We start from the raw sequence: 14,535 nt of genomic DNA on the forward strand, positions 1-14,535 counted from the left end.
ACAGGGATCATTCTTGTGAACCTCCTCTGGACCCTCTGGTTATGCGTGACACAGATTAGAAACCATTGTAAAAATGCTGAACGATGTTTATTCATGTTCCAGTTGGCAGGGGGTGGGAACTCAGGTAAATGAGTCACCTCTGGCACTGGATCAGAAGGAAATATTTGGTGAAGCCTTGAAAATGTAACAGGACTTTCCTTTAACATCTGAGAATCATGTCTTCCAACTAAACACCTTGAGCGGGATTGTCTGCCGGCTGGTGCCGGATTCGGGAAACGCGATTGGTCGGAGAATCGGTTTTGACGCCGAAATCGTGGCGGGTGCCACGTTTCACACCAAATCGCAATTTTACGATGCCTCGCCAGCGGCGTCAATGTGTTCCACTCCACACATACAGTAAACACCCTTGGCATATCATGAGCAGGCCTGGCCCGGTATTGTCCAGAGCCTCCGCCTCCATCGGGACGAATTCCCGACAGCGAGGTTCACTTGTGTTTTAAAAATCATGCAACAGGCGCCGTGGCTGCTGAAGGAGAGCGAAGGGGTACAGAAAGTGTCCAACATCGCCATAGTTTGCTGACAGTTATGCCGATGGCCAAGGGGCTTCTGCCAGGGCCAGGGGGGAGTAGTGAGGGGTGGCCAGGAATGGGCTGTGGGGTCGGGGTGGATGGACACGGCACATCATTGCCACGGTCTGCAAGGCAGCCATGCAGCTGTACACACCGCTGTCTGCCCACTGTGAACTTAGAGCCACAGACCGTATGGGTGTTCCCCCAGGCAACCCCACTAGGTGCCCTCTGGCCCCAGCCAACCCATCTTGTTGGCTGGGATGGTGTGTGTGGGGAGTGAAGTGTGTATATGTGGCTGCAGCTTGTCAGCCTCTAGAGTGTCAATCACGGACCCGATGAATCCCGCACCATTTCTCATTGGAATCAATTGTGTTTCACGTTACGTCAGTGCTCGTCCCTCAGCGGTCGCTGAATCGGCCCAGGTGCGGCGCCAGTTTTGCTGTTATGGAAGTCCACGAATCCTGCCCAGCATCAACACATTAGTCTTGACTTCTGGTGGTGTGGGCGAGCAGGGCGGCCGCAACAACAAGAGCTCCCGCCGGTGGCCGCGATTCGCGGCGATTTCAGGGAAATCCCCAAGTCCTCGCACTCCCCGACTATCGTCGGCCTTTGGGGCCGCCACGAGCAGCAAGCGGGGCCGGTTTAAAAACCGGCGAAGAACCCCGCGCGGGTGTCGGTCGGCAGGGGCTGAAGCGGCAGGCCCGGCCCGGCAGGTCAGAGCAGTGGGGGCGGAGCTACGAGGAGGCCGAGGCGGCAGGCCCGAGGCCAGGGCACAATGTAGGGAGAGTGCTCCACGTCGGATGGCTCCCACCGAGGAAGAAGAAAGAAGGCTGAAGCCTGGTCCCAGGTGAATGCAGAGGAGAAAGAAAGAAGATTTAAGGAAGTTTGGTGAAAGTTTATTATTTCTCTCTCCCCCCTTTCTTTTTTCAAAAAAAGAATGTCAGATTGATGAAGGGCAGGAGGGTGAAGGGGGAGAGAGGCGAAAAGAAAGAAGATAAAAAACAATAAGCTGCTAAAGGATGCGAAGAGCAGCGTCGAAGAAAGGAGGAAACGCGGGTTCGCCGCTGAAGGAGAAGACGAGCAAAAGCAAAAGTGTTGACAGGATGGCGGAAGCCGAACTGCAAGGCGGGGCCGCACTACTTACAGTGGAGAAGATGACCGAGGTGATGGCGGTGGAGCTGGAAAAACAGTTTGAGAGGCACATGGAGGCCTTGAGGAAAGAGACGGCTGTCGTATTGAGGTCATTGGTGGAGGAGGCAATTGGCCCGATGAGGGTGGAGGTGGCAAAGGCATCGGCCGAGGTGAGAGCAGGGCGAGAAGATGAAGGAGGTGGAGGAGGCCGCGACACGACACAGCGACCAGGTCACCTCGATGGGAGAAGAGCTGCGGAGGGTGGTGGAGGTTAACAGAGGACTCCGAGCAAAGCTGGAAGACTTGGAAAACCGCTCAAGGCGGCACAATTTGAGAATTGTGGGCTTGCCCGAAGGGACAGAGGGCCCAAGGCCAACGCAATACATCGCTAAGAAGTTGGCGGAGCTGATGGGGGAGGGTGAGAGCCCCACCCTGTATGAGCTAGACCGAGCTAATCGGTCATTAAGGCCGAAGCCCAAAGTGAACCAGCCACCAAGGGCAGAAATTATCTGCTTCCATAAGTTTTGCATGAAGGAGAAGGTATAAAGCTGGGCGAAGCAGGAGCGTGAAGTGCTGTGGGATGGTACTGCAGTTCAGATCTACCAGGACTTGACGGTGGAGTTGGCAAAAAGACGAGCGGCGTTTGGGCGAGTGAAGGCGGCTTTGTACAAGAAGGGGGTGCGATTTGGTATGGTGTACCCGGCGAAGTTGAGAGTAGCATATAACGCCAAAAACTTTTATTTTGAGACAGCGGAGGTGGCTGAGGCATTCGTGAGGGCAGAAGGCTTGGGACAGACATGAAGAGCGGAACTGGAAGAGAGACTGTGGACTGTGTTTGAGCGGCTGGAAAATGTACAAATGTTACAACTTTCTTTTTACTGATTTGTATTGAAATTTACTTCTCTTTGCATTGTTACAGAGTTCAAGTTAATGGCGTTCTGTGTTGCGACGGTTAAATGTTATGTTCGTGAATTGTAGGCGTTGGATTGTTGGGTTTGTTTTGGTGTTTCTTTCTCTGGGACTGGGTGGAAGCTGGCGAGAGGTCTTGGCGGGGGGGGGGGGGGGGGGGGGAGCCACCCGCGCTAGCTAACTAGAGTCAGTTAGTGAACGGGAGAGAGGTGAGAGGAGGACTGCGGACGTTGGAGCCTGGATAGCAGGCTTCAATGGGCCTACGAGGCGAGCAAGAGGGTGTGGAGGGATGGATGTTGGGGGTTGTTTTTGTAAGGGGGGTTCTTGGGAGGGGGGGAAGGGGTTTGATGTTAACAATGGACAGGGGTGGGTCAGGCTAATGGGGCAAAGCCCTGTGGTATGGTGATGGTGGATAAGAAAGGTGGGGGGGGGGGGTGAGAGACCCCCAGTAATGATAGTCACGTGGAACATGAGAGGGCTAGGAGGTCCGGTCAAGGGTGCTTGCACATCTTAAAAGTTTGAAAGCCGATGTAGCAATGCTGCAAGAGACTCACTTGAGGGTGAAGGACCAGGTGAGACTTAAAAAGGGCTGGGTTAGCCAAGTGTTTCACTCCGGATTTGATGGAAGGGCTCGAGGGGTAGCGGTGCTGGTCAGCAAAAGGTTACGCTTCCAGATGGAGAAGGTGGTGGCAGATCAGGGTGGTAGATATGTGATTGTGACAGGGGCGCTGGAGGGGAGATTAGTGGCGCTGTTAAGTGTATACGGTCCCAATTGGGAAGATGTGGGATTCGCAAGGAAGGTGTTTGGGGCTATTCCCGACTTGGACACGCATGAGCTGATTGTGGGGGGGGGACTGGAACTTGGTGCAGGGGCCAAGGTTGGACAGATCATGGCCGCGCCCACTGGTCCCATCAGGGGGGGGCGAAGGCGCTGGCTGGGCTAATGGTGGAAATGGGAGGGGTGGACCCTTGGAGGTTCCTGCACCCAAGGGGGACTCGTTTTTCTCAGCGGTCCATAAGGTATACTCGCGGATCAACTTTTTTGTGGTGGGGATGACTTTGCTGGCTGGAGTCAAGGGGTCGGAATACTCTGCAATTGCAGTGTCAGATCACGCTCCACATTGGGTGGATATGGTGCTGGAGAAGGGGGCAGCGCAGAGACCGGGGTGGAAACTGGATGTGGGGCTTTTGGGGAACCAAGTGTTCTGTGAGAAAATTGAAAAGGTAATTAAGGAATATGTAGGTTTCAATTGTAAGGGTGAGGTGTCGAAGGCAGTCGTCTGGGAGGCTCTAAAGACGGTGGTGAGAGGTGAGGTAATTTTGTTTAAGGCCAGGGTGGATAAATTGGAGAGGTTGGAGCGGCAGAGGGTAATAGATGAGATGTTGGAGGTAGATAGGAGGTATGCAGAGGATGGGGACCCGGCGAAGCTGGAAAAGAGGAAGGAACTACAGGCGAGCCTCGACCGACTGTCCACCAGGAAGGCGGTGCGCCAACTGAGATGAGCAAGGGGTGCAGTTTATGAACATGGAGATAAGTTAGCAGGTCAGCTCCGGAGGGAGGCAGCGGCAAGGGAAATTCTTCAGGTGAAGGACAGGGCAGGGAAGTTGGTGGTGGCTCCAGTGCTGATTAACAAGGTTTTTGAGGAGTTTATGAGTGGTTGTACAAGTCAGAGCCACCCAGGGGAGACCATGAGATGCAGGAATTTTGAGATGGGTTGGAGTACCCGAGGCTAGGGGAGGGGGACAGCGCTACATTAGAAGGAGCAATAGTGGAGCAGGAGATAAAGGATGCAATTGGGAGGATGCAGTCGGGGAAGGTGGCAGGGCAGGATGGGTTTCCGGTGGAATATTATAAAAAATTTAAGGATAGGTTGGCACCCCTGATGGTGGGAATGTTTGAGGAGGCGATAGGGAAGGGTGTGTTGCCGCAAACCTTGGGGCAGGCATCGATTTCCCTGTTGCTAAAAAAAGATAAGGATCCGACGGAGTGTGGGTCGTATCGGCCCATATCACTTCTGAATGTGGACGCAAACGTGTTGGCGAAGGTACTGGCGGGTAGGCTGGAGGAGTGCCTACCGAAGGTAATAGGGGAGGATCAGATGGGGTTTGTGAAAGGGAGGCAGCTGTTTTCGAACATTAGGAGGGTTTTGAACGTTGTTATGGCACCGGCGGAAAGAAAGGAAACAGAGGTAGTTGTGGCATTGGACGCCGAGAAGGTGTTTGATCGGGTAGAATGGGGGTACCTGATGGCAGTGCTGGAGCGGTTTGGGATTGGACCAAGGTTTGTGAACTGGGTAAAGCTATTATATAAGGAACCGAAGGCGAGTGTCCGCACAAATAATATCAGTTCGAGATACTTTTCTCTCCACCGTGGGACGAGACAGGGATGTCCTATGTCCCCCCTGCTGTTTGCACTTGCGATTGAGCCGTTGGCCATCGCATTGAGAAGTTCGGGAGCATGGAACGGAATAGTGCGGGGGGGGATAGAGCATAGGGTGTCCTTATATGCCGACGACTTGCTGCTGTATGTGTCGGAACCGAGTACGTCGATAGGAGGAATATTGGAGCTACTGCGGGTATTTGGGTCTTTCTCGGGGTACAAGTTGAACCTGGACAAGAGTGAGTACTTTGTGGTGTCTCGGCCGGGGGTGGGGGCAGGGGTGGGGGGGCTGCCATTCCGTAGAGCAGGGACTCATTTTAGGTATCTGGGGGTGCAGGTTGCCCAGGACTGGGGGAGGCTTCGCAGGTACAACATCACTAGTTTGGTGGGGAGAGTGAAAGCCGATCTGGCAAGGTGGGACGGCCTTCCTCTGTCACTGGCAGGTCGGGTACAGGCGGTTAAAATGAATGTGTTGCCGCGATTCCTGTTTATTTTTCAATGCCTACCGATTTTCCTGCCAAAGTCTTTTTTCAGGGAGATTGAGGGAAGGATGACCTCATTAATATTGGGAGGGAAGGTGGCCAGAGTGAGAAAGGTGCTGCTCCAGAGGGGAAGGCAGGCAGGGGGTTTGGGTCTCCTGAACCTGTTGCAGTACTACTGGGCGGCGAATGTGGAGAAAGTGCGGAGCTGGGTCAGAGGGGTTGATTCTCAGTGGGTCAGAATGGAGGAGAGTTTGTGCAGGGGGTCGGGGCTGAAGGCACTTGCAACAGCACCGCTCCCGATAGCTCTGGGGAAATTTTCAGGGAGTCCGGTAATAATAGCTTCATTGAAAATCTGGAGCCAACACTTTGGGTTGGGTTTAGGGTCAAGTGAAATGCCGATTCGGGGGGACCACAGGTTTGAGCCAGGGAGGTGGGATGGAAGTTTTCGGAAATGGGAAGAGAAGGGGATTAAGACGCTAAAAGATTTGATTCTTCGGGGTCGGTTTGCAGGATTGAGGGAGCTGGAAGCGAAGTATGGGCTAGAGCAGGGAGAAGTGTTTAGGTACATGCAGGTTTGGGATTTTGCCAGGAAGGAGATACAGAGCTTCCCAGAGGAACCGGCCTCCACATTGCTGGAGGAGGTGTTGACGACAAGGGGACTGGAGAAGGGGGCAGTGTCAGCGGTGTACGGAGCTATTCTGGAAGAGGATAAGGCACCACTGGAAGGGATCAAAGCAAAGTGGGAGGAAGAGCTGGGAGAGGTTATAGAGAAGGGGGTCTGGTATGAGGTGCTCCGGAGAGTGAATGCCTCCACCTCATGTGCGAGGTTGGGGCTGATACAGCTGAAGGTGGTATATCGAGCACACCTCACGAGGGCGAGGATGAGCCGATTTTTTGAAGGAGTAGAGGATGTGTGTGAGCGTTGCGGGGAGGGGCCCGCGAATCACGTTCATATGTTTTGGTCCTGTCCAAAGCTAGGGGAGTACTGGAAGGAGGTGTTTAGGGTAATTTCCAAGGTGGTGCGTGTGAAACTGGACCCGAGACCCCAGGAGGCCATATTCGGGGTGTCGGACCAGCCAGGGTTGGAAACGGGAGCGGAGGCAGATATCGTAGCCTTCGCCTCGTTGATCGCCCGAAGGCGGATCCTGCTGGGATGGAGAGCAGCCTCTCCACCCAGTGCCCTGGCGTGGCGGGGGGACCTGTTGGAATACTTGACCCTTGAGAAGGTTAAGTTCGAACTGAGGGGAAGCTCGGAGGGGTTCTACAAGTCATGGGCACTATTTATTATGCACTATCAAGAACTGGATAACATCGAACATTAGTTGGGGGGGTGGGTGGGTGGGGGGGAGGGGGGCTGTGTGAATTAAGGGTGACTTTGGATAATCCCTGATTCCTTTTTGTCATTTGTTTATGTAAACATGCGGGCTGATGTTTGGGGGTTGGTGGGCGGATGGGATCGTTGTTATTATGGGGATTGACATATCTTGCTGATTATTATTTATTGTTGATGGGTGTAAATGCGGGAGAAAATGTGAAAAAGGAGGAGAATAAAAATATATTTTTTTAAAAACACATTAGTCTCAGCAATAGTGAATTTCCCTGCCTATCAATATAGATTGTTTTCTGCTAAAAGTTGGCTGTCATAGCTGCAATTCATTTCATTGAAGATATCTTTAGCAACGAAATAAAGGAGGGTTTTCTTTTCCTTTCAACCTGAGATAGTTACATACACAGTGTAGGAGCAGGCAGCATGGTGACTGCGTGATCAGCTCTTAATTAGCCCCATTCCCTGGCCATCTGTTGCTTTTCAAGACCCTCGCATTCGCTGTCTCTTGCTCTCCCCTACTCCCATTTCTCTTATCTCAGTGTGGTCTCTACTCATACCATTGTCAGTCTGAGCGCAGGATATTGGAGCTGTTTCTTGCCTGCACCATGGTCTGTCTGAGCACAGGATGCTGGAGCTGCTGATAAGAACTGCTTATTGAGCTGGCTTTGTTATTGCTGACTGTGGTGAAAGTAATCACCAGATAGGTGACACGCCTTTAAGGTTTGGTATGGTACGCCTTTTAGGCGTGGGTTGGAATCCCGGTGGACTCCGCCTCCCCGGGGCTGTATATAATGTTGCGTCCAGTGGGTGGTGCTCAGTTTGTCCTGAAGTCTCTGGCTAGCTAAGTTCTTTGCGTATTAAAGCCTTCATTCACTTGATCTCTCTGTCATGTCATAATTGATGGTATGTCAATTTAATACGCAAACAACGACACTATGGACCCCGCTCTAAAGCCAGAGAAACTCAATCTAGATGCCCACGTGCCAGAAGCCAAGGAGATCTTCTCGCACTGACTTTGCTGCTTCGAGACATATATCGGCTCCTCAGAAACACCTATCCCTGAAACTCGCAAGCTGCACCTCCTCCACGCCTGGGTGAGCCACAGAATCTCTGTTTTAATCGAGAAGGCGGTCACATATGATGCTGCAGTCAAGATTCTAAAGAAGCGCTTCAATCACGGAAAAGGTAAATTGCAAAGAAGGATAGGACAATGGGAAAGATGAAAGAGAAAAAACATATTTCAAGAGAAGCTGAGAGTTGTGTTGGGGGGTAATCATGTAAGACTTCCTGGTATGTATTCTGTGCAAGGGTATATCTTCCCAACAGCAACAACGGGTGCTTTGTGGTAATATTACTGGAGTTTCTAAAAGATCAATATCAACAAGAACTATTGCCTAAAGGGATATTTATTTGTGAGTCTAACCAAGTAGGAATCTTTTGGGGGGAATGTTCTGTAAGACTAATTTTAACTGTGTAAATGTAATCTTGTGTGTTTAAGTTTTCTTTTCTTCATAATATTTAAATTTAATATTTGAAATCGCCAAAAATGTTGCTGGGACTTGTGGCTCCTGACTTCAGTACACATATTTGCTTGCAGAAAAATCCCTTTGGGATTTGGTTTGCATGGCACCAAACAGGTGCCCATCATAACATCAAACACAGAAGATAATTACAAATAAGAAACACCATTCTTCCAGCCTTTGTATCGATCCAGGTGACCCCAATGTCCTTCATTATAGCATTCAATATGTTCTTGAAAGCCTTCACAGTTCTCACTTCAGCTACATTGTTCAGGAATCCAAGTCAAGTCTGAGCACTTGATGTAAAATATAACTCTCGACAATCAAACATTTTTTTTGTTTTTTTTAAATTGTGATCTTATACTCCAATCATGCAATTTAAAGTAATTACCTGGATTTACCTCTCCAAGCTATATTACTATATTATGTACCTTTAAATCTGTTCCCATTGCTCTTTCATACTGGTGTTATCCTCATATTTTCTCGCTATTGCTTTGTTTATTGAATTTACAAATTATTCATTTACTTATTTAAGCCCCTGTAAGTTCCACTGTTTACTGCTAATTCCACCTTGCATCTTCTTCAGTCAGAATCATAAAATCCCCACATGAGCAGAATGAGGAAATTCGGCCTATCGAGCGACAGTACAAGGTACAGTGACTGAGGGGAGCTCAGTGAATAGGACCAGGAATACTAAAAGAAATAAAACAGGAAGTGAAAACATTAATGGTAAGCGACGCGGCAGGTTGTTACATAAAGATATGGGTTCAACGACAAGGAAAATTAGGAGAAAGGTTAAGAGGAAATATAACTTAGGAGAGGTTACTGATCGAGGTGTTAAGATTCAGAACAGAGGTAAAAAAGCCAACATAAGTGTACTTTACCTGAATGCTCGTAGTATTCGGAATAAGGTAAATGAGTTGATGGCGCAAATCATCGTGAATGACTATGATTTAGTGGCCATTACAGAAACATGGTTAAAGGATGGTCACGACTGGGAGTTAAATATCCGAGGGTATCAAACTTTTCGGAAGGACAGAGTGGATGGTAAGGGAGGTGGTGTAGCTCTGTTATTTAAGGATGACATCTGGGCAATAGTAAGGGATGACATCGGTGCTATGGAGGATAAGGTTGAATCCATTTGGGTGGAAATCAGGAATATTAAGGCGAAAAAGTCACTGATAGGGGTAATCCATATGCCACCAAATAGTGACATTATGATGGGGCAGGCAATAAACAAAGAAATAACAGATGCACGTAGAAATGGTACAGCAGTTATCATGGGGAATTTTAATCTACATGTTGATTGGTTTAACCAGGTCGGTCAAGGCAGCCTTGAGGAGGAGTTTATAGAATGTATCCGCGAGAGTTTCCTAGAACAGTATGTAATGGAACCTATGAGGGAACAAGCGGTCCTAGATCTGGTCCTGTGTAATGAGACAGGATTGATTCAGGATGTCATAGTCAGGGATCCTCTCAGAAGGAGCGATCACAATATTGTGGAATTTAAAGTACAGATGGAGGGTTAGAAGGTAAAATCAAGCACTAGTGTTTTGTGCTTAAACAAAGGAGATTACAATGGGATGAGAGAAGAACTAGCTAAGGTAGACTGGGAGCAAAGACTTTAGAGTGAAACAGATGAGGAACAGTGGACAACCTTCCAAGTGATTTTTCACAGTGCTCAGCAAAGGTTTATACCAACGAAAAGGAAGGACGGTAAAAGGAGGGAAAATCGACCGTGGATATCGAAGGAAATAAGGGAGAGTATCAAATTGAAGGAAAAAACATACAAAGTAGCAAAGATCAGTGGGAGACTAGAGGACTGGGAAATCATTAGGGGGCAACAGAAAGCTACTAAAAAAGCTATAAAGAAGAGTAAGATAGATTATGAGAGTAAACTTGCTCAGAATATAAAAACAGATAGTAAAAGTTTCTACAAATACATAAAACAAAAAAGAGTAGCTAAGGTAAATATTGGTCCTTTAGAGGATGAGAAGGGAGATTTAATAATGGGAAATGAGGAAATGGCTGAGGAACTGAACAGGTTTTTTGGGTCGGTCTTCACAGTGGAAGACACAAATAACATGCCAGTGACTGATGGAAATGAGGCTATGACAGGTGAGGACCTTGAGAGGATTGTTATCACCAAGGAGGTAGTGATGTGCAAGCTAATGGGGCTAAAGGTAGACAAGTCTCCTGGCCCTGATGGAATGCATCCCAGAGTGCTAAAAGAGATGGCTAGGGAAATTGCAAATGCACTAGTGATAATTTACCAAAATTCACCAGACTCTGGGGTGGTCCCGGCGGATTGGAAATTAGCAAACGTGACACCACTGTTTAAAAAATGAGGTAGGCAGAAAGCGGGTAATTATTGGCCAGTGAGCTTAACTTCGGTAGTAGGGAAGACGCTGGATTCTATCATCAAGGAAGAAATAGCGAGGCATCTGGATGGAAATTGTCCCATTGGGCAGACGCAGCATGGGTTCATAAAGGGAAGGTTGTGCCTAACTAATTTAGTGGAATTTTTTGAGGACATTAACAGTGCGGTAGATAACGGGGAGCCAATGGATGTGGTATATCTGGATTTCCAGAAAGCCTTTGACAAGGTGCCACACAAAAGGTTGTTGCATAAGATAAAGATGCATGGCATTAAGAGGATAGTAGTAGCATGGATAGAGGATTGGTTAATTAATAGAAAGCAAAGAGTGGGGATTAATGGGTGTTTCTCTGGTTGGCAATCAGTAGCTAGTGGTGTCCCTCAGGGATCAGTGTTGGGCCCACAACTGTTCACAATTTACATAGATGATTTGGAGTTGGGGACCAAGGGCAATGTGTCCAAGATTGCAGACGACACTAAGATAAGTGGTAAAGCAAAAAGTCCAGAGGATATTGGAAGTCTGCAGAGGGATTTGGATAGGCTAAGTGAATGGGCTAGGGTCTGGCAGATGGAATATAATGTTGACAAATGTGAGGTTATCCATTTTGGTAGGAATAACAGCAAAATGGATTATTATTTAAATGATAAAATATTAAAACATGCTGCTGCGCAGAGAGACCTGGGTGTGCTAGTGCATGAGTCGCAAAAAGTTGGTTTACAGGTGCAACAAGTGATTAAGAAGGCAAATGGAATTTTGTCCTTCATTGCTAGAGGGATGGAGTTTAAGACTAGGGAGGTTCTGCTGCAATTGTATAAGGTGTTAGTGAGGCCACACCTGGAGTATTGTGTTCAGTTTTGTAACACTTGAGAAAAGACGTACTGGCACTGGAGGGTGTGCAGAGGAGATTCACTAGGTTAATCCCAGAGCTGAAGGGGTTGGAGTACGAGGAGAGGTTGAGTAGACTGGGACTGTACTCGTTGGAATTTAGAAGGATGAGAGGGGATCTTATAGAAACATATAAGATTATGAAGGGAATAGATAGGATAGATGCGGGCAGGTTGTTTCCACTGGTGGGTGAAAGCAGAACTAGGGGGCATAGCCTCAAAATAAGGGGAAGTAGATTTAGAACTGAGTTTAGGAGGAACCTCTTCACCCAAAGGGTTGTGAATCTATGGAATTCCTTGCCCAGTGAAGCAGTAGAGGCTCCTTCATTAAATGTTTTTAAGATAAAGATAGATAGTTTTTTGAAGAATAAAGGGATTAAGGGTAGTGGTGTCGGGCCGGAAAGTGGAGCTGAGTCCACAAAAGATCAGCCATGATCTCATTGAATGGCGGAGCAGGCTCGAGGGGCCAGATGGCCTACTCCTGCCCCTAGTTCTTATGAGTCTGCACCAACCCTCTAAAAGAGCACTCTACCTAGGCCCACACCCCTGCAATCCCATAACCCCACCTCACATTTGAACACTAAGGGACAATTTAGTGTGGTCAATCAACCTAACCTGCACAACCTTGGACTCTGAGAGGAAACCTAAGCAGATACGGGGAGAAATTACAAACTCCACATAGACAGTCACCCGAGGACGGAATTGAACCCGAGTCCCTGACCCTGTGAGGCAGCAGTGCTAACCACTGTTATTTCCAATTCAACAAGATTATCACCTGTGTCTGTGTCAACCCCCAGTTGAACTTTCAAGTTCTTCAAACTATTTCTGTCCCTCTGTCTCACCATTATATAGCCCAGTTGAAATTTTCCTACCACACTAAACATTTTCCTTGCACATCATCTTCTTTTATGGATGCTTAAGCCACCTATTTGTTATCATGAGTCTTGTTCTTCTGCAACAATTTATTCGTTTTTGGCCTCATCATTTATTTTTTCAAGTCTATATGACCCTACTTCTTTGGCGTCGCTTCGGTCTCCAACTAAATTCTTCCAATCCCCCATAACAGCCACATAGTTCTTTCCATTCACATATTCAATTAGTTCTTCAATTAAAAATATTTTTATTCAGCTTTTTAATATTATACATAACACAAAAAATAACAATAATAACATCAATACCCCCTCCCTGGTGGGGCAGGCAATAAACAAAGAAATAACTGATGCATGTAGACATGGTACAGCAGTTATCATGGGGGATTTTAATCTACATGTCGTTGGTTTAACCAGGTCGGTCAAGGCAGCCTTGAGGAGGAGTTTATAGAATGTATCCGCGATAGCTTCCTAGAACAGTATGCAATGGAACTTACGAGGGAACAAGCGGTCATAGTTCTGATCCTGTGTAATGAGACAGGATTGATTAATGATCTCATAGTTGGGATCCTCTCGGAAGGAGCGATCACAATATGGTGGAATTTAAAATACAGATGGAGGGTGAGAAGGTAAAATCAAACACTAGTGTTTTGTGCTTTCACAAAGGAGATTACAATGGGATGAGAGAAGAGCTAGCTAAGGTTGACTGGGAGCAAAGACTTTATGGTGAAACAGTTGAGGAACAGTGGAGAACCTTCAAAGCAATTTTTCACAGTGCTCAGCAGAGGTTTATACCAACAAAATGGAAGGACGGTAGAAAGAGGGAAAATCGACCGTGGATATATAAGGAAATAAGGAAGAGTATCAAATTGAAGGAAAAAGCATACAAAGTGGCAAAGATTAGTTTGAGACTAGTGGACTGGGAAATCTTGAGGGGGCAACAGAAAGCTACTAAAAAAGCTATAAAGAAGAGTAAAATAGAATTTGAGAGTAAACTTGCTCAGAATATAAAAACAGATAGTAAAAGTTTCTACAAATATATAAAACAAAAAAGAGTGGCTAAGGTAAATATTGTTCATTTAGAGGATGAGAAGGGAGATTTAATAATGGGAGATGAGGAAATGGCTGAGGAACTGAACAGGTTTTTTGGGTCGGTCTTCACAGTGGAAGACACAAATAACATGCCAGTGACTGATAGAAATGAGGCTATGACAAGTGAGGACCTTGAGATGATTGTTATCACTAAGGAGGTAGTGATGGGCAAGCTAATGGGGCTAAAGGTAGACAAGTCTCCTGGCCCTGGTGGAATGCATCCCAGAGTGCTAAAAGAGATGGCTAGGGAAATTGCAAATGCACTCGTGATAATTTACCAAAATTCACTAGACTCTGGGGTGGTCCCGGCGGATTGGAAATTAGCAAACGTGACACCACTGTTTAAAAAATGAGGTAGGCAGAAAGCGGGTAGTAGGGAAGATGCTGGAATCTATCATCAAGGAAGAAATAGCGAGGCATCTGGATGGAAATTGTCCCATTGGGCAGACGCAGCATGGGTTCATAAAGGGCAGGTCGTGCCTAACTAATTTAGTTGAATTTCTTGAGGACATTACCAGTGCGGTAGATAACGGGGAGCCAATGGATGTGGCATATCTGGATTTCCAGAAAGCCTTTGACAAGGTGCCACACAAAAAGTTGCTGCATAAGATAAAGATGCATGGCATTAAGGGGAAAGTAGTAGCATGGATAGAGGATTGGTTAATTAATAGAAAGCAAAGAGTGGGGATTAATGGGTGTTTCTCTGGTTGGCAATCAGTAGCTAGTGGTGTCCCTCAGGGATCAGTGTTGGGCCCACACTTGTTCACAATTTACATAGATGATTTGGAGTTGGGGACCAAAGGCAATGTGTTCAAGTTTACAGACGACACTAAGATGAGTGGTAAAGCAAAAAGTGCAGAGGATACCGGAAGTCTACAGAGGGATTTGGATAGGTTAAGTGAATGGGCTAGGGTCTGGCAGATGGAATACAATGTTGACAAATGTGAGGTTATCCATTTTGGTAGGAATAACAGCAAAATGGATTATTATTTAA

This window comes from Scyliorhinus torazame, chromosome 8, assembly GCF_047496885.1.
Source record: "Scyliorhinus torazame isolate Kashiwa2021f chromosome 8, sScyTor2.1, whole genome shotgun sequence".
NCBI lineage: Eukaryota > Metazoa > Chordata > Chondrichthyes > Carcharhiniformes > Scyliorhinidae > Scyliorhinus > Scyliorhinus torazame.